Raw genomic sequence first — 18,323 nt, 5'->3', positions numbered from 1 at the left:
AGAAAAGTTTCAAGTTGGTAATACAATAAAGGTAACCATAACAACGACAGCAATCATAAAACAACAACAATGATGTAGTTCATCTTCTGACTAGAAAGCTCAAATTCTCACACTAGAGGTTGAGCAAAAAGAAGTAGTTTCACATTCCCAGGTATTAATATTACACATCAGTCTTTATGCTCCTATACAAGATGTCTAGCATTCAACCAGAAACTACAAGATACACAAAGAACATGGCAAAAACAACACACTGTTCAGAGACTAAGTCTGGCTCAACAGAACCACTCAAATGACCCAGATGTTGGAACTATCAGAGAATTTTAAATAACTATATAGTGTTTCATTGCTGGTTGATCTATGTGTAAAAGTCAGTGAAGAAAAGACTGACAATGTGAATGGACAGGGGGCAGAAAGAGAGAAATAAGAAACAATCAAAGGGAAAGATTTAGTAATAGAAGGATACAGCCCCTTAGATACACTCAATACAGTAATATAATAAACTCAGCACAGCAAAGAAAAGAATCATTGAACATGAAAATAGATCAATAGAACAAACACAAAGAGAAACACTGAGAGAAAAAATGAGTGAAAAAATGTTTCCAAGAGCTCTAGGATACAATCTAATACATTTGAAAATAAAATTCCAGAAGTAAAATAGAAACAGAATAAAGCAAAAGGAGTCTTTAAAGAGATAATGGCCAAGGCCCCAAACTACAAACCCTAGTAGTTCAGCAAACAGCAAAAGTCTAAATAAAGCACGTGCTCACACACATATCTACAGAAGTTCATTATTGTGAAACTTCTGAAAACCAAAGTAAGAACATACATTGAAAGCTACCAGAGAATGAAAATCTAAATTACAGTAGGCTGCTTAGAATAACAATAAGAAGTTCCATGGATTTGTTAAACAAGGGAATGGCATTTTAAAGTAAAATAGCTATTTATTTAAACTTTTATACCAAAAAGTAGCTTCCAAACATTAAGAAAGGATATGTTTTACAAGAAGATTTCTGAAACAGTAGAGTGTGTGTGTTGTGTCTGACTCTTTGAGACCCCATGGACTGTAGCTCTCCAGGCTCATCTATCAATGAGGATTCTCCAGGCAGGAATACTGGACTGGGTTGTCATGCCCTCCTCTAGGGGATCTTCCACACCCAGGGATAGAATTCAAGTCTCCTGTGGCTCCTGCATTGCTGGCAGATTCTTTTACTGCTGAGCCACTGGTGAAATGGTAGAACTCCACAGAACTCTCTTAATGGCAAAACAACTGCTTAAGTGATGAAAAATATTAAAAAAAAAAAAAAAAAAAAACAAGCAATAAATGAATAAAGACTCCCACTGTCTTAAGGGCATGTACTAGTTTTCTGTGATTGCTGAAAAAGATCATTACAAACCTAATAGTTTAAATGACACACACTTATTTTCTTACAGTTCTCAAGTTCAGAAGTTCAAAGTAGTGTCTCTCAGCTAAAATCAAAGTATAGGCCGATGCACCTCCCTCCTGAAGACTTTAAGAAGAATCCATTCCCTTGCCTTTCCTGGCATCCAGAGGCTACCCAACATCCTGGGGCATAGGGCCTCCTTATATTTTAAGGCCAGCAATGACTGAAGAGTCTTACAGGGCATCACTCTAATGGCTGACTCTCCAGGTTCCCCCTTTCAGATATAAAGACCTTTGAGATTACACTGGCCTCATCATAACAACTCAGAATAATCTCCCCACCTTAATGTAAATGTATTAGCAATCAATTCCATTTTCTAAGTTAATGCTCCTTTTCCATGTTACATAATATTCATAGGTTCTGAGGGCTGACCTGGACATACACAGGGGCCATTATTGTGCCTACAACAATCTACCATCTGACACCCAAACATTCACATCCATCTCATTCTATCCAGGGTCACCAAAAGACTCAATCAAATACATCAACTCAAATACTAAATCTCATATCAAAATTTTCAGATGCCATTACTTAAATGCAGCTAAATTAGGTATTGATAAGACTGTGGGTATAATCCATCCTAAAGCAAAAAACAAAAAGTTTTTATCTGTGGACCTGAGAAACTAGTCCTATGAAACTGTTCCCTAAGAAAATAAAAATGGTAGTACAGGAATAGATTAACAAGTTATAGAGATTGCCAGTCAAAAAGGAAAACAGCAAGAAAAAAAAAATAAGGAGTCACTTGTCTTAAGCAATTTCAATGCCCAGCTGGGAAAACAATATTAGGTTTCAAGGCCTGGGAATAACACTTTGTTGCTGAAGGGTCCACCTACTGGGCTCAGGGCTCTGTTCTTGAAGTCATTATTCCTTTTCGTGAAGGGTAGAATGTATTTGAAGTTTTGTGATTCTGTCACTATTTTGTACCTACAGGATTTTGTCTGACAGCCTTTCATTTTGTCATCTTTCTGTCCCTTTAGAAGTTGACAGTATTCCTCTTCTATAAAAATTGCAAGTACCTGGTGTGTCTCCCATGGACTAACCCTGTTAGACTAAAGTTTCTCCCACAGACCTTTCTGGATAAGCCTATATCTATTCCTAGCTTCTGCTGAGAGGATCTGTATGTCACAAATCTAATCTCACAAAGCCCTCTATGTGACTGAATACCCTGAACTTCTAATCCTGAGACATTATGAAATGATTGCCTAGCCACAGCTTGGACTATTTCCAAAGCATTCTTTTCTAGTAGTGACTTAGTTTTGGCATGTTTTGCAATCTGGATAATCTGAGAATTTCCAAAATCATCATTTCCTGGTTCCTTTTGTTAACCAGCACTTTCCTCCATGTATCTCCTTCCGTTCATTTTTACTATAGACAGCAATAAGAAATTGGACCACAATCTCAATAGTATTTGCTTAGAAATCAGTGAAACTGAAGCCTCACAGGAAGAAAGAACTTGAACACAACCTCTGATCAAATTTTTAAAATAGGCTACTTTGACCCAAGTTTGACATCCAAGAATCCAAGATTAAAAACATCATAGTCATCCCTGACACTGCAATACTGTGTATAAGCCCAGTCTACGCCTTTTCAGAATTGAAAATTCCAAGATACAATTTTCTGATTGTATGTGGGACAAAATAATAATAATAATAATATATTTTTAAAAGTGAAGCAGTATTTCTCTCTAATGTTTTATTATAAGGAAAGCATTCAAATATCTTATAACTCCTGCATCTAACTGCAATTGGTTTGTAAATTTAATGAAAGAACCAGGACATATGATGGTAAGTTCATATAATTGAATTCATTTATCCTCTAAGATTCTCAAATCATGAGCTAGCAAATATAACTATGGGTAATAGCTTATAAGAAATTATCAGTAGAGCAGAGCTTATATTACTCTTTAACATAAGTTAAAACAAAGTCATTGCAACGTATATTTAACTGAGGTACCTAATTCTGGTGTCTGAGTCCCCAGTTTTACCTTCATCCACTGACAAAACAAGTATCACTAATTTCAGAACTTTGGTATTCTTTGACTGTTCAGTGTAATTATCTCAAGTTGCCTTTGTTGTCATTTTTTTTTCCCTAATTAGATTTTCTTCATGTTTTATACTGTTTTTCATCTGGTAATACATTGCAAGTTTTGACACATTCTGATGGCATTTATCAAAGTGTAAAGGGCTTGATTTTCTCATTAGTCATCTTTCATCTTTTTGTGTTTTTATTGATTTTTGGCTTGAAACACACTCCTTTTAACATTCTGTAACCAAAATTCCTATTTTGTTGACAGGAATGTTCCATACGACATTGTCTTATTTTTCTAATAAAGTATTAAAATCATGTAATCATTTACAACATCACACAGCTTTAATAAAAACAGTGTTTTGTGGGTTTTTTTTGCAGTTTTCTGAATACAGCAAGTTAAAATGAAACAAGGCTTATAAAATTCCATGATCTGAACAATTTTCATGAAAGTTTCTGATCAGACATTATCCTAGCTATTAAAAGCAGGCATAAGCCTAACTATTGATGCTTAGTAATTAGATCAAAATTGTAGATCTGGAAAAAATATCATTCTCTTTTTTGATTCTAGAAGACACAGGGGTGAGAAATATGGGTAAGCATGAAACTGCTCTAGGGTATTTTTAGAAATTCCTGGGGGCAGGTGGGCACCCAGCTGGCTCCAGCCAACACTCCTTCGGGCAGCATACCAAGACTGTGGTGTTAGACCTTGAGGTCTCAAACTCTTGCTCCTCCTCACCATCAACTCCTCTTCCTAATGGAAGTCCAAAAGGACACTTTTCCTCTTCAAGTCAAATAGCTTGACTTTCTTTAATATTTTCCCCATGAGGTAGAGGGCAATGATATCAGCAACAAGAATGAGGGTTCAACATAGAGTATGATACCATTCCAATTTTCCCAGGACTGAGGAAGTCTCCAGCATTTCCTGAGGAACCAGGAGGACTTCATCACACTAGTGCAACACCATGTTAAGATACCCTCAGCACTGGGGTGCTTAAGGGCTTGCAGATCCCAGCACCGAAAGATGATCATGTGTGTCAGATGAGGGAATCAGAACACTTCAGAAATATCACGCCCAGATATTTTTAGGGGTAAATGACTGATACACATGGAATAAAGTACATACTGATATTCAGATGCTGTCAAAAAATCAAATCTCTGCAAACTCTTTACCTGGAATTATAAACTAATGACTAATTTATAATTCTTGGTAAACCACTTATTTTCACTACTAGTGGAAATCTAGCCCCGGACATCTGAAATCCTTCATAAGCACAGGGAAGCACAATAGTCACTACTAGTTACATGTGGATGAGAGAACAGACTTCAGAAGCAGACAGTCTGAATTCCAGCTGCACCAGGTATTCTGGGCTGTTACTGAAAGTTCTTTAACTTCCCGACTCCAGTTTCTTAACTTCCTTAACGCCAGTATCTGTCTCACGGGAATCTTGCAAGAGTTTAAAGCATTAATATATCCAAAGAATTCACAACTGTGCCTGGTTCACAGTAAGTAGGAAAAAAAGCAGAAGTGTTCATTATTTATTTCCCCACTCTGTCACTCATTTGCTTGAGAAATATCATCAGTGTACATTCCAAGCCTAATGTTTTTTTATCTTTTCTAAATCCCATGGATGGAGGAGCCTGGCAGGCTACAGTCCATGGGGTTGCAAAGAGTCGGACACGACTGAGTGACTTCACTTTCACTTTTAGTGCCTAGAAAGAGACCCGGCACTTAGAGTTGATAGATGTTTGTTAAGTGACTGTGTGGCAGGAAACTTGGTTAAATGATGAAATTTAACCAAGTCTCCTCAGGCCATGACACTCATAGTACACAGCCTGAGATGTCACCATAAAGAACGAGCCATCAGTGAAATATAGTGTTAATTTAAAAGGATTTCTTTTAACTAAGGGGCACTGAAGAAACTCACTTTGGGATAGTCCATGGAAAGGACACGACTAGAAATACTTTGGTAGGATATTAAGCTATTGCACTGGTGTCATGGAGGCTGTGAACCAAGGTCAGATGCCCATTTCGTGATTGAGGGATTTATTCCCTCATGTGCCAGTTGTGAAGCTCCACTAAAAATTACTGAGCTAAAGGAAGCTCGTACCCTAAAAGTCATTCCCAAGAAGCCCTTTCTAGTGACTGACTGATGCACACAGGGGTAATAGTGATTTGAGGCAATGGGGTAGTATCAATAAGGAAAACCTAAAGGGCCATCCTCAGCTTGAATCCACAGAGTTGGTTCAGGCTTTGTGGTGGCGCCTACCTCTCCCCAGTCTTCATTCTCTCCTTTCTTCAGTGCACTGCTTTCCACAACTAGTAAAGTAACTATAAGGGTCAAATGAGCTAACTTACAAAAAAAATGATGAAGTGATGTTTTTGTAAATGGTAAACAATAACTATTAGAAATTTGCACTTTTATTATTGAAAGAAACAATCAGTTTCATATAAAAATCCATGTAGCATTCTCTGAAGGCTGATTCACCCACCATCTGAAAAAGTCTTATCAAGGAACTTATTTTTTATATTGAGCAATCCTGTTAAAAAATCTTTAGTTAATACTAAGTCGAAATCTGTTTCTCTGTATAACTTGTTTGCATTTTCTTCTATATTATATAAAATAATCTTTTTTAAGTTTTTCCATCTTGGTTAAAAAGAAAAATTTTCCCATCACCTATAAATTACTCTCTGTAACACATTTTTTTTAATTTTATTTTATTTTTAAACTTTACATAATTGTATTAGTTTTGCCAAATATCAAAATGAATCCACCACAGGTATACATGTGTTCCCCATCCTGAACTCTCCTCCCTCCTCCCTCCCCATTCCATCCCTCTGGGTCGTCCCAGTGCACCAGCCCCAAGCATCCAGTATCGTGCATCGAACACAGCAGGATCCTCTATGACCCACCTCCCAGAATATTGGAAATAAAAGCAAAAATAAACAAATGGGACCTAATTAACCTTAAAAGCTTCTGCACATCAAAGGAAACTATTAGCAAGGTGAAAAGACAGCCTTCAGAATGGGAGAAGATAATAGCAAATAAAGCAACTGACAAACAACTAATCTGTAACACATTATAGTTGCTTTGGTTTTTGTTTGTTTTGTTTGGAGCTTCCACATTGATCATGAGTCCTTCGCTTGTTGGTAGCAGACTAGAGAAAGAATATCTTCAAGAAAAAAAAAAAGTCCCTCTCACTTATTTCCTTTGTATTCCTATTAGTGTATAGATAAATCTGTGGAATCCGTTCATATTAGTCACCATGCCAGCTTCATGAAGAAATCTTATTAAAGAGATTACTCATAGAGGGTGAATCTTCTACTAGTTTATAGTCAGAGTCAGCTTTCTTTTTTTTTTTTTTTTACCACAGCCAGAATATTTAGAAAGTCTTCATGAACCTCTTCTTTATGAATGCAAGCAATCACTGAAAATGGGTGAGCTGAGGAAATGGGACAAAAAAGTACAAAACCACATTAGTAAATGAGGATTCCTTGTGCTTGTGACCACATCTCTTCCAGGGACCATCTCCCAGCATCATACTGACATGAAGCAGACGGCAAATCCTACTAGATAGATGTTCTAATGCTTTACATAGATAAGAGCTTTTATTTATTTATTTATTTATTTTTTGCCCATCCAATTCCAACTTTGGAGAAGGCAATGGCACCCCACTCCAGTACTCTTGCCTGGAAAATCCCATGGACGGAGGAGCCTGGTAGGCTGCAGTCCATGGGGTCGCTACGAGTCGGACACGACTGAGCGACTTCACTTTCACTTTTCACTTTCATGCATTGGAGAAGGAAATGGCAACCCACTCCAGTGTTCTTGCCTGGAGAATCCCAGGGACGGGGGAGCCTGGTGGGCTGCCGTCTATGGGGTCGCACAGAATCGGACATGACTGAAGCGACTTAGCAGCAGCAGCAGCAATTCCAACTTATTCCTACATGCTTCCATTATTAAAGTGTTCCCATTCTTGGTAGCACAAGAAACTAAAGCAGAAAAGTTGATAAATTAATAATCACAGAGGTATCTCACTTTGAATGTGGTTATTTTCTCATTTGTGATATTTTTATTCTTTAAATCCCCATACATGTGATACAACATATTAAAGAGTGAAGATTAGTAAAACAGTCCATGGAGAATCGTGTGAAAACACTGACGTTTTAGAAACCTTTAACTCGTAAGTTTATCTTATGTAAGCTTTCAGGGGACAATAGCATATACAAAAATTCTAAAGCACACAAACATACTTCTCAACAACAGAACCATGCAATCACTGCCTCTTTGGTGGAGCAGGTCTGAGATACAACAATGATTTAATACTGTGTCTGTCAGAGCACACTTGATGTGGGGTGTGGATATTTCCAGTCTCACTATGCTAGCTGGCAGGTGTACACTTATCATTTGATGACATAGAATTGATTACTCCAGAGTGCAAACAATGCACCTGAGACCAAAGGGAAATAAAATTTAAAACAAAAGATAATGGAGAAAAAACAGTAAATCATCACTCATATTTTTCATCTCCTTTTTTTTAATGGCTGTTTTTACTGGCTTAAAGAACACAGCAGATGTTGCATGTGTCTTTGTCACAGGCATTAATGATTTGCCTAGAGAGCTAGAGCACCAAGGCAGAGTCACAGGAAAGCAATATTATATGATTCAGAAATCAGAACAAATATGGTATTTTAACACATATTCCTAATTGTCTTGTATGCATTTTTAGAAATTAGTAAGTACCCCATAGTTTTAATTTTTGCCATTCTTTTCTTTGCAGCCTACGGATTGCATGTCCCCTGAACATGAATCACAATAACATAATCTGGCATAACTAGTCCTCAGTAGTAAACATAGTAAAACAAATCTGAAAAATCTCTGACCACTCGCACATGTAAAACTCATACCACCATAAGTCACAGGGTAGTATTCTAAGCTGCTGTCAAGTTTTAAAACACCAAACACTGGTCTTGTGCCAGGATCTTTGGTACAACTTCACATTGATGTATTTTTTAAATTACCCTAGACCTTCCTCATGTATGAAAGATCAAATAATGGACCAAGGGTAGTAGGGATGGTTTCTTTATAAAAGATTGAAAAATTATCTACTTCTCCATAAACTTTCCTGAATCCTGTTGCTAAATATATTTTCTGGAGGCTTTAACAAATCTTTGAATATTTTAGGTCTATTCTCTGCCCAACTGGAGAACTGACTCCAAAAAGCGATGTTTCACAGCACTGAATTTTAAGGTGTGAATTGTCAGCTTTATGTTTCTTAAAATTGCTGTAAGGGATAAGAAAGGTTTATGCAAATCCATGGGGGTAAAAAAGGAAAATCTATACATACTTCTTAAAATAAGTGATGTTGGCAAGTATCTAGTGGAACTCCATCAGAAGCAAGTAACAATGCCAGGATGTTCAGAGGACTCTATTGAAAATTTAGGAAAAAATACAATCTGTTTCATAAAGAAAACATACACAAATATATACACATAAATACACAAGCCTGCATGAACAAAATAGCTTGAGAACTATTTCAAATGTAATCATTGGAATGGTGTGTATTAGCCAAGGTGTTCAGCTGCAATGAAAAAAAATTCAAATCAAACTTGTCATTTTTTATTGAAATTACTGGCATACCTAAATGAAACCTCAACTCATAGCTGGATTCAGGGGTGTAAGTGATGACATCTGGAGAATAATCTCTCCCACTGGGCTGATTTATTATTTTTTGTGCTTTCATTTCATTTTCAGACCACCTATTGCAATCTGATGGACCCCCAGCACCCCAGCCCTACATTCTCACAATATATAGTGTGAAAGTAACAAATATTTCTCCCTTTAGTTTCTATAGAAGAACTTCAGTTGAGTATTGCAGGATAGCATGCCTTGAGTCAAGCATGTTAGTTACTGCCCACTATGGAGAGTGGTCAGGAGTTGATTAACAAAGCTTGGATTTTATACCCAACTCTGGAAGTAGGGTTTTAATCAAGTCCAAAAGAATCATGTAAAATGAAGATGGAAAAGAGGATTCTCAAAAGTAAAAGATAGTCCTGTTACCAGAAAAATGAGAAATGTTTGCATATTTCAGCAAAACAATATCTTTCAGAATTTACCTTTGACAAGTAGTATAATAGGATAAAATGCTTATTGACAGTTTACTAGTAAGGCATTGCATGAGTTTCAAAGTAATCTATTAATTCAACTAACATATTTCTCCAGAAAGTTTGCGATTGCTGCAACCATTTATCAAAAAGAATACATATGAATCAGTTCTAATGAGGTGGATGAAACTGGAGCCTATTATACAGAGTGAAGTAAGCCGGAAAGAAAAACACCAATACAGTATAATAATGCATATATATGGAATTTAGAAAGATGGTAATGACAACCGTGTATGCGAGACAGCAAAAGAGACACAGATGTAAAGAACAGTCTTTTGGACTCTGTGGGAGAGGGAAGGCGGGGGGATGATTTGGGAGAATGGCATTAAAACATGTATAATATCATATAAGAAACGAATCACCAGTCCAGGTTCGATGCAGGATACAGGAAGCTTGGGGCTGGTGCACTGGGATGACCCAGAGGGATGGTATGGAGAGGGAGGTGGGAGGGGGGTTCAGGATTGGGAACACATGTACACCCATGGCAGATGCATGTTGATGTATGGCAAAACCAATACAATATTGTAAAGTAAAAAAAAATAATAAGAAGAAAAAAAAATTAAAAAGAAAAGAAAAGAAAAAAAATGTACCACAAAACCTGTGGGATTCTGCTATTTCATGCCTTTACTTCTTTCTTCTCTGGAAATTGCATGTTATCTGGACAAAAAAATTCAAACTGGCATCCCCTACCTACTTCCCTAGATGAAAGACCAGTTTGCCAGTGCTATAATTTTAAAATAAGCAATTACAATTTAATTCAAATATTCAATGATTTACTTACAATAGTTTAGGCATCAGGCATTATGCTACTCATTGTATTAAACATAAATACTTTTAGCCTCAATTCCTGACTTATTACCTCAAAAAGTTATGTAGAGAAGCAAGATCTATCTGTGAACTTCTGAAAAATAAGAGTAATAGATAACAAAGTTGCACTAAACTTATAAGAATTTTCTTAAAATTAATATGTATAAATGAATTCTTAATACAAAATAAACAGTAACTGATATATAATAATACATAAAGACATAAATTGAAGAGTAGACAAGGAAGCCTATAAGTCACCTAAATATATTTGGAAATGTAATATATAAGAAATGAATTTAAAATTAAATGTATTTAAAATGAATATATGAAATAGTTTGGGAAAAGAGCAGATAGTTGAAAAAATTAAAGGCAGATATATGTCATATTAGGCAACACAAACTTTAAGTGAATCTAAAAGTTAATTGTGGAGAAGGCAATGGCACCCCACTCCAGTACTCTTGCCTGGAAAATCCCATGGACGGAGGAGCCTGGGAGGCTGCAGTCCATGGGGTCGCTACGAGTTGGACACGACTGAGCGACTTCACTTTCACTTTTCACTTTCATGCACTGGAGAAGGAAATGGCAACCCACTCCAGTGTTCTTGTCTGGAGAATCCCAGGGATGGGGGAGCCTGGTGGGCTGCCGTCTATGGGGTCGCACAGAGTCGGACACGACTGAAGCGACTTAGCAGCAGCAGCAGCAGCAGCAAAAGTTAAATGTAAATAATAAAAACATCCAAGTATTAGACAAAATTATGAAATATTTACATGTATGTACATATATACATACATATTAAAGAGGTTTTTATAATTATATCCAGAATCAGAGCATTATATAACAGCCTGATGAATTAAATTATATAAAAACTAAAATTCTTAATTCATATTATCAAAATCAAAGTACAAATATCACAGTGGGAAATTTTTGCTACTCATGCCTCAAAGGACTCAGTTCTCTAATATATAAAGAGCTAATCAAAGTTAATAAGAACAAGATTATAAGGAAGACATGCAAAGACAAGATATAGAAAGATGTATCACAGGAAATTTTATATAACTGCTCTAAATTAAAATATTTTAATTCCCTCAAAATGAGACTGATGTTAGCATAATTACAAAATTGCCTTTTAAAAACTTATCAGACTGATAAAATGAATATATTTCAAATAATTCATTGTAAGATATGGAAAAGTTGTTACACTGATGATGGAAATGCAAATTGCCACAAAATTTCAGAGCATTTTGGCAATGCCTACCTCAGCAACTTCATATCTAAGAATATTTCTTGAGAGGTAGACTCCTCTAAAATAACATACATATAAAGTTAATTATGTAGAATTACCTCTAACAAATAAAAATTGAAAGTAATCTAAATGTCCTCAGAGCAGGGGTAAAATCAATTATGGTACATCCTTAACAAAGGAACACGTAAAAAGGAATGTGATATTCTTTCTAGAAATTATACTAATTACACTGAACAAATAGGAATCATGACCTGTATTCACAAAGCAAGTCATTTTTACTTCTACTGTTTCTTTAAATTTTATTATTTTTTCTCCCTTCACTACTTGAGACTTAAGATGGTTCCATTCGCTTTTGAATCTTGCACAGATTATAAATATTTCTATAGTAACTTACAGAAGGAAAGCACACAAGTTTTTACACTTAAAGGTTCAGTCTCATCTGATAACCATCTCTTCTTGCCTAATACAAACTTACTTTAACTCCTGGGAAAGCTGCTGGTGCACTAGGGTTGGGTCAACCTTTAATTTCCTTACCTCCATCCCCATTCAGGAGCCTGTTCTGAAGGGTCAGGAAAGAAGACAGGTTACCAGGACAACTCTTAATTAACAGGTCAAGAATCCACCTCCCAATTCAGGAGACATAGGTGATGTGAGTTCGATCCTGGGTCCGGAAGACCCCTGGAGGAGGAAATGGCAACCCACTCCAGTACTCTTTCCTGGGAAATCCCACGTACAGAAGAGCCTGGCTGGCTACAGTCCATGGGGTCACAAAAGAATTGGTCATGACTGAGTGACTGATCACACACACACACATCTGAAATTTGATCTTGCTGATGTTTATAATTGACTTTTTTCCTTTGGTGGATCACTTTTGTGACTTGACTTTAGAAAACCTCTGAATCACTCTCCTGGCATAAACACACATATGCCAACACACACATATCATTGGGGACTTTGCAATATATGCCCTCATTCTGTACACACTCTACTTCAACAGGACTTAGGAGCATTGTCTTATCAGCTTTCTTGTATGCATAATTCATGGTTTAAGATAATGAAAAAACTAGTGACGACCAAAAATAAAAATTTACAAATCACATTTCTCACAAGAAAACTGAATCCAAATTATATAAAGAATTCTCAACATAACCATAAGAAAAACAAGTCTAAAATAAGGAAAAAATTTAAATGGGGAAAGTATGAGAACAGACATTTTACCACCGAATATACAAAATGGAAAATAAGCATATGAAAAAATGCTAAATATCATTAGTCAGGGATATGCAAATTGAAAGCACAATATGATACCACTATGAATTAATTATAATTACTACTATCAAAGAAAGTTAAAATACCAAAAGCTAGCAAGAATGTGGAGCAGCTAAAACGCTTACCCACTGTTGGTCAGAATGCAGAATAGTACAACAACTTTGAAAAGCAATTCTTGTTTCCTAAAAACTTTAACACACAAAAACCCTGCAACTCAGCAATCTCACTGTTAGCTATTTACTTAAGACAAATGAAAATGTAAGAAAACACACAAAAATGTGAATTTTTTTAGCAGAGCACAACAGCTCTGAAGTGGAAACAACCTCAAAAATGGAGAAGCTAAATATGATAGGTCCATACACAGAATAATACTCAACAATGAAAAAGAATAAACTGTTGAATGCAGCTACATGTATGAATCTTAAACACATTTTGAAAAGTGAAGGAAGCCAGACTCAGAAGCTGCATACTATATGATTCTATTCATATGAAATTTCTAGAAAAGGCAAACCTATAGGGACTGAAATCAGATCACTGGTTGCCAGCAGTTAGGGATAAGAAGAAGGATAGATAACAGTTGGCAGCATGAGAGAATTTTTGGCTTGTTAGAATTGTTTACATCATGATTGTGATCATGGATACATAACTCCATGCTCTGTCATAGCCCATAGACAGTCCAGCACAATGAGTAAGTTTTAATATTTGTCACTTAAATAAAATCAAACATGGGGAATTTTCTGGTGTTCCTGTGGTTAAGATTATGCTTTCGTTGCTGAGGGCTTGGGTTCAGTTCCCAGTTGAGGAGCTAAACTCTCATAAGCTGCATGTGGTGGCCAAAAATAAAATAAAAATCAACTATGATAAGTGAGAAAATGAATGAAAATGACAACAATCAAGTCTAACTATGTTACCAATCAGTAACAGCCAGACTACAAGGAAATAAGACATCTAACCTAATTAATTTAGAAAATAATATTTTACTATAAGGCTAAAGAGTAAAAGAGGGGGTGTTTCCCAAATGGGTCAGTGGTAAAGAAACTGCCTGCCAAGCAGGAGATGCCCCAAAAATATTTTATCAAATCCCTTATGATTATACAGTAGAAGAGACAAATAGATTCAAGCGATTAGATCTGATAGAGTGGCTGAAGACTCATGATATTGTATAGGAGGCAGTGATCAAAATTATCCTCAAGAAAAAAAAATGCAAAATAGTTGTCTGAGGAGGCCTTATAATTAGCTGAGAAAAGAAGAGAAGGGAAAGCCAAAAGACAAAAGGAAAGATATACCCATTTGATTGCAGAGTTCCAAAGAATAGCAAGGAGAGATAAGAAAGCCTTCCTCAGTGAACAATGCAATGAAATAGAAGAAAACAATAGAATGGGAAAGACTAGAGATCTCTTCAAGAATATTAGAGACCCAAGGTAATATTTCATGCAAAGATGAGTACAATAAAGGATAGAAATGGTATGGACCTAACAGAAACAAAAAATATTAAGAAGAGGTGACAAGAATATACAGAAGAACTACATAAAAAAAGCTCTTAATGACCCAGATAACTATGATGGTTTGATCACTCACCTAGAGCCAGCCAGAGATCCTGGAGTGCAAGTAAAGTGGGCCTTAGGAAGTATCATTATGAACAAAGCTAGTGGAAGTGACGAATTCCAGCTGAGCTATTCAAATTCTAAAAGATGGTGCTGAAGTCAATATGCCAGCAAGTTTGGAAAACTCAACAGTGGCCACAGGACTGGAAAAGGTCAGTTTTCATTCCAATCCCAAAGAAGCATAATGTCAAAAAATGTTCAAGATACCACACAATTGCATTCATTTCACATGCTAGCAAAGTAATGCTGAAAATTCTCCAAGCTAGGCTTCAACAGTACATGAATCAAGAACTTCCAGATGTTCAAGCTGGATTTAGAAAAGGCAGAAGAACTAGAGATTAAATTGCCAACATCCATTGGATCATTGAAAAAGCAAGAGAATTCCAGTAAAACATCTACTTCTGCTTCATTGATTATGCTAAAGCTTTTGACTGTGTAGATCAAACAAACTGAAAAATTCTTTAAGAGATAGAAATACCAGACCACCTTACTTACCTCCTGCGAAGTCTGGATGCAGGTTAAGAAGCAACAGTTAGAACTAAACATGGAACAGCAGACTGGTTCCAGATTGAAAAGGAGTACATCAAGGCTGCATATTGTCACCCTGCTTACTTAAGTTATTTGCAGAGTACATCATGGGAAAAGCCAGGCTAGGTGAAGCAAAAGCTGGAAACAAGATTGCAGGGAGAAATATCAGTAACCTCATATATACAGATGACACCACTCTTAAGACAGAAAGTGAAGAGGAACTAAAGAGCATCTCAATGAAGGTGAAAGAGAAGAGTGAAAAAGTTGGCTTAAAACTCAACATTCAAAAAAAGAAGATCATGGTATTCAGTTCCATCATTTCATGGCAAATAGATGGGCAAACAATGGAAACAGTGACAGATTTTATTTTCTTGGGCTCCAAAATCACTGCAGATGGTGACTGCAGCCAAGAAATTAAAAGACACTTGCTCCCTGGAAGAAAAGGTATGACAACCCTAGAAAGCATATTAAAAAGCAGAGATATTACTTTACCAGCAAAGGGCTGACTAGTCAAAGCTATGGTTTTTCTAGTAGTCACATATGGATGTGAGAGTTGGACCTTAAACAAGGCTGAGGCACCAAAGAAATGATGCTTTCAAACTGTGGTTTAGAGAAGATTCTTAAGAGTCCCTTGGACAACAAGGAAACCAAACCAGTCAGTCCTAAAGAATCAGCCTTGAATGTTCATTGAAAGGACTAATGCTGAATTGAAGCTCCAATACTTTGGCCACTGTTGGGAAGAGCCAACTCTTAGGGAAAGACCCTGATGCTTAGAAAGATTGAAGGCAGGAGAAGGGGACAACCAAAAATAAGATGTTTGGATGGCATAACTGGCTGAATGGACATGAGTTTGAGCAAACTCTGGGACATGATGGACAGGGAATCCTGGCCTGCTGCAGTCCATGGGGTCTCAGAGAGTCGGACATGACTGAGTGATGGAACAATAACAATATATTTAAATATATATATATATATATATATACACACACACACATCCACACACAAATGTGTGTATTTTTCTATATATGTGCATATGCTAGTACCATGCATATATTTTCTAGCCTGTTCACTGAGAGGGCATAGAAGCAATAATATATGAGTGGCAATGAGCACACCTAATACTCAGATCTGGGTTTCCAAGTACTAACATCCTGTAGTAAGAATTAGGACTTCTTTGAGAAACGACTGATTCCAGAGCTGGAGCAAAAGAAACAAAGTGAATCTGGAACCTGGTTTGAGAAAAGAAGGAAGAACTCCTGAAAGAATTGGGGCATGTCTAAAGGTCATAGGAACAATATGGAAGATTTTTCAAAAGATAAATTTGAAAATAAATAAGATTAGTATTGAATAATAACTTATTTAATAAAATAAATATTCATGATTCTATCCTGATATAATAAACAATTGAATAAATAAAGCAGTGCAATGACTATATTTAAAGTGAAATACTGGATTGGGTCCTGAAACATAAAAAATATATATTAATTAAAATAATGATAAAATCTAAATAAACTCTGGAATTTAGCTAATACAACTATCAGTTCAGTTCAGTCGCTCAGTTGTGTCGGACTTTTTGCGACCCCATGAATCGCAACACGCCAGGCCTCCCTGTCCATCACCAACTCCCGGAGTTCACTCAGACTCACGTCTATTGAGTCAGTGATGCCATCCAGTCATCTCATCCTCTGTAATCCCCTTTTCCTCCTGCCCCCAATCCCTCCCAGCATCAGAGTCTTTTCCAATGAGTCAACTTTTCGCATGAAGTGGCCAAAGTACTGGAGTCTCAGCTTTAGCATCTTCCTTCCAAAGAACACCCAGGGCTGATCTCCTTCAGAATGGACTGGTTGGATCTCCTTGCAGTCCAAGGGACTCTCAAGCATCTTCGCCAACACCACAGTTCAAAAGCATCAATTCTTCGGTGCTCAGCTTTCTTCACAGTCCAACTCTCACATCCATACATGACCACTGGAAAAACCATAGTCTTGACTAGATGGACCTTTGTTGGCAAAGTAATGTCTCTATTTTTCAATATGCTATCTAGGTTGGTCATAACTTTTCTTCCAAGGAGTAAGTGTCTTTTAATTTCATGGCTGCAGTCACCATGTGCAGTGATTTTGGAGCCCAGAAAAATAAAGTCTGACACTGTTTCCACTGTTTCCCCATCTATTTCCCATGAAGTGATGGGACCAGATGCCATGATCTTAGTTTTCTGAATGTTGAGTTTTAAGCCAACTTTTTCACTCTCCTCTTTTACCTTCATCAAGAAGCTTTTTAGTTCCTCTTCACTTTCTGCCATAAGGGTGGTGTCATCTGCATATCTGAGGTTATTGATATTTCTCTTGGCAATCTTGATTCCAGCTGGTGCTTCTTCCAGCCCAGCATTTCTCATGATGTACTCTGCATATAAGTTAAATAAGCAGGATGACAATATACAGCTTTTGACGTACTCCTTTTCCTATTTGGAAGCAGTCAGTTTTTCCATGTCCAGTTCTAACTGTTGCTTCCTGACCTGCATACAAATTTCTCAAGAGGCAGGTCAGGTGGTCTGGTATTCCCATCTCTTTCAGAATTTCCCACAGTTTCTTGTGATCCACACAGTCAAAGGCTTTGGCATAGTCAATAAAGCAGAAATAGATATTTTTCTGGAACTCTCTTGCTTTTTCAATGATCCAGCTATACCTATTCAATATCTTAGTTTTTATAATCATATTATGATTATACAATATGTGAACATTAGGAGAAATGGGTGAATGGTACCTATAATATTTTTGCAATTTACTAATTTTTAGAAATATTTTAGAAATAAAATGGCTTCAAAATAAAAAGATTAAAAGCATGGTTCATAAGAATATAATGGTATGTTTTATATATGTTGTTCAGTCACTGGATTGTGTGCATCTCTTTGCAACACTATGAATTGCAGCATGCCAGGCTCCTCTGTCCTCCAGTATCTCCTGGAGTTTACTCAAATGCATGTCCATTGAGTCTGTGAAGCTATCTAACAACCATCTCACCCTCTGTTGCCTCCTTCTCCTTTTGCCTTCAATTTTTATATATGCAGTAGTATGTAATATGTACATACATATGGAATAATATGCTATTAAAGTATTAGAAACATATTTTTAAAAATCTAATAAATACAGCATAAACTGTGACATGCTGTGAAGAAATATAATTCTCAAAAATTCCTGGAGTCTGTGGAGGCAGGTATCACAATTAACTAGGATAGTGATTAAAGA

The 18,323-nt window shown here is 36.5% G+C and overlaps 1 long non-coding RNA gene across 2 annotated transcripts in view; it reads right to left on the bottom strand.

Annotated features, from left to right (window-relative positions):
• Positions 1–6,295: 6,295 nt before the first annotated feature.
• Positions 6,296–18,323, bottom strand: part of LOC129643477 (uncharacterized) — a 70,304-nt gene continuing 58,276 nt past the window's right edge. For both annotated transcript variants that reach the window (XR_008710325.1, XR_008710324.1), the window contains 2 exons: positions 8,817–8,897; positions 6,296–6,911 (listed from right to left, as the gene is read on the bottom strand). This is a non-coding gene — a long non-coding RNA (uncharacterized LOC129643477). The remainder of the gene's footprint in view (positions 6,912–8,816; positions 8,898–18,323) is intronic.

The sequence above is a fragment of the Bubalus kerabau genome, chromosome 2, assembly GCF_029407905.1.
Source record: "Bubalus kerabau isolate K-KA32 ecotype Philippines breed swamp buffalo chromosome 2, PCC_UOA_SB_1v2, whole genome shotgun sequence".
In the NCBI taxonomy this organism is placed as follows: domain Eukaryota; kingdom Metazoa; phylum Chordata; class Mammalia; order Artiodactyla; family Bovidae; genus Bubalus; species Bubalus kerabau.
The sequence above is the reverse complement of the archived record's forward strand: the minus strand, read 5'-3'. Positions and strand labels throughout refer to the sequence as shown.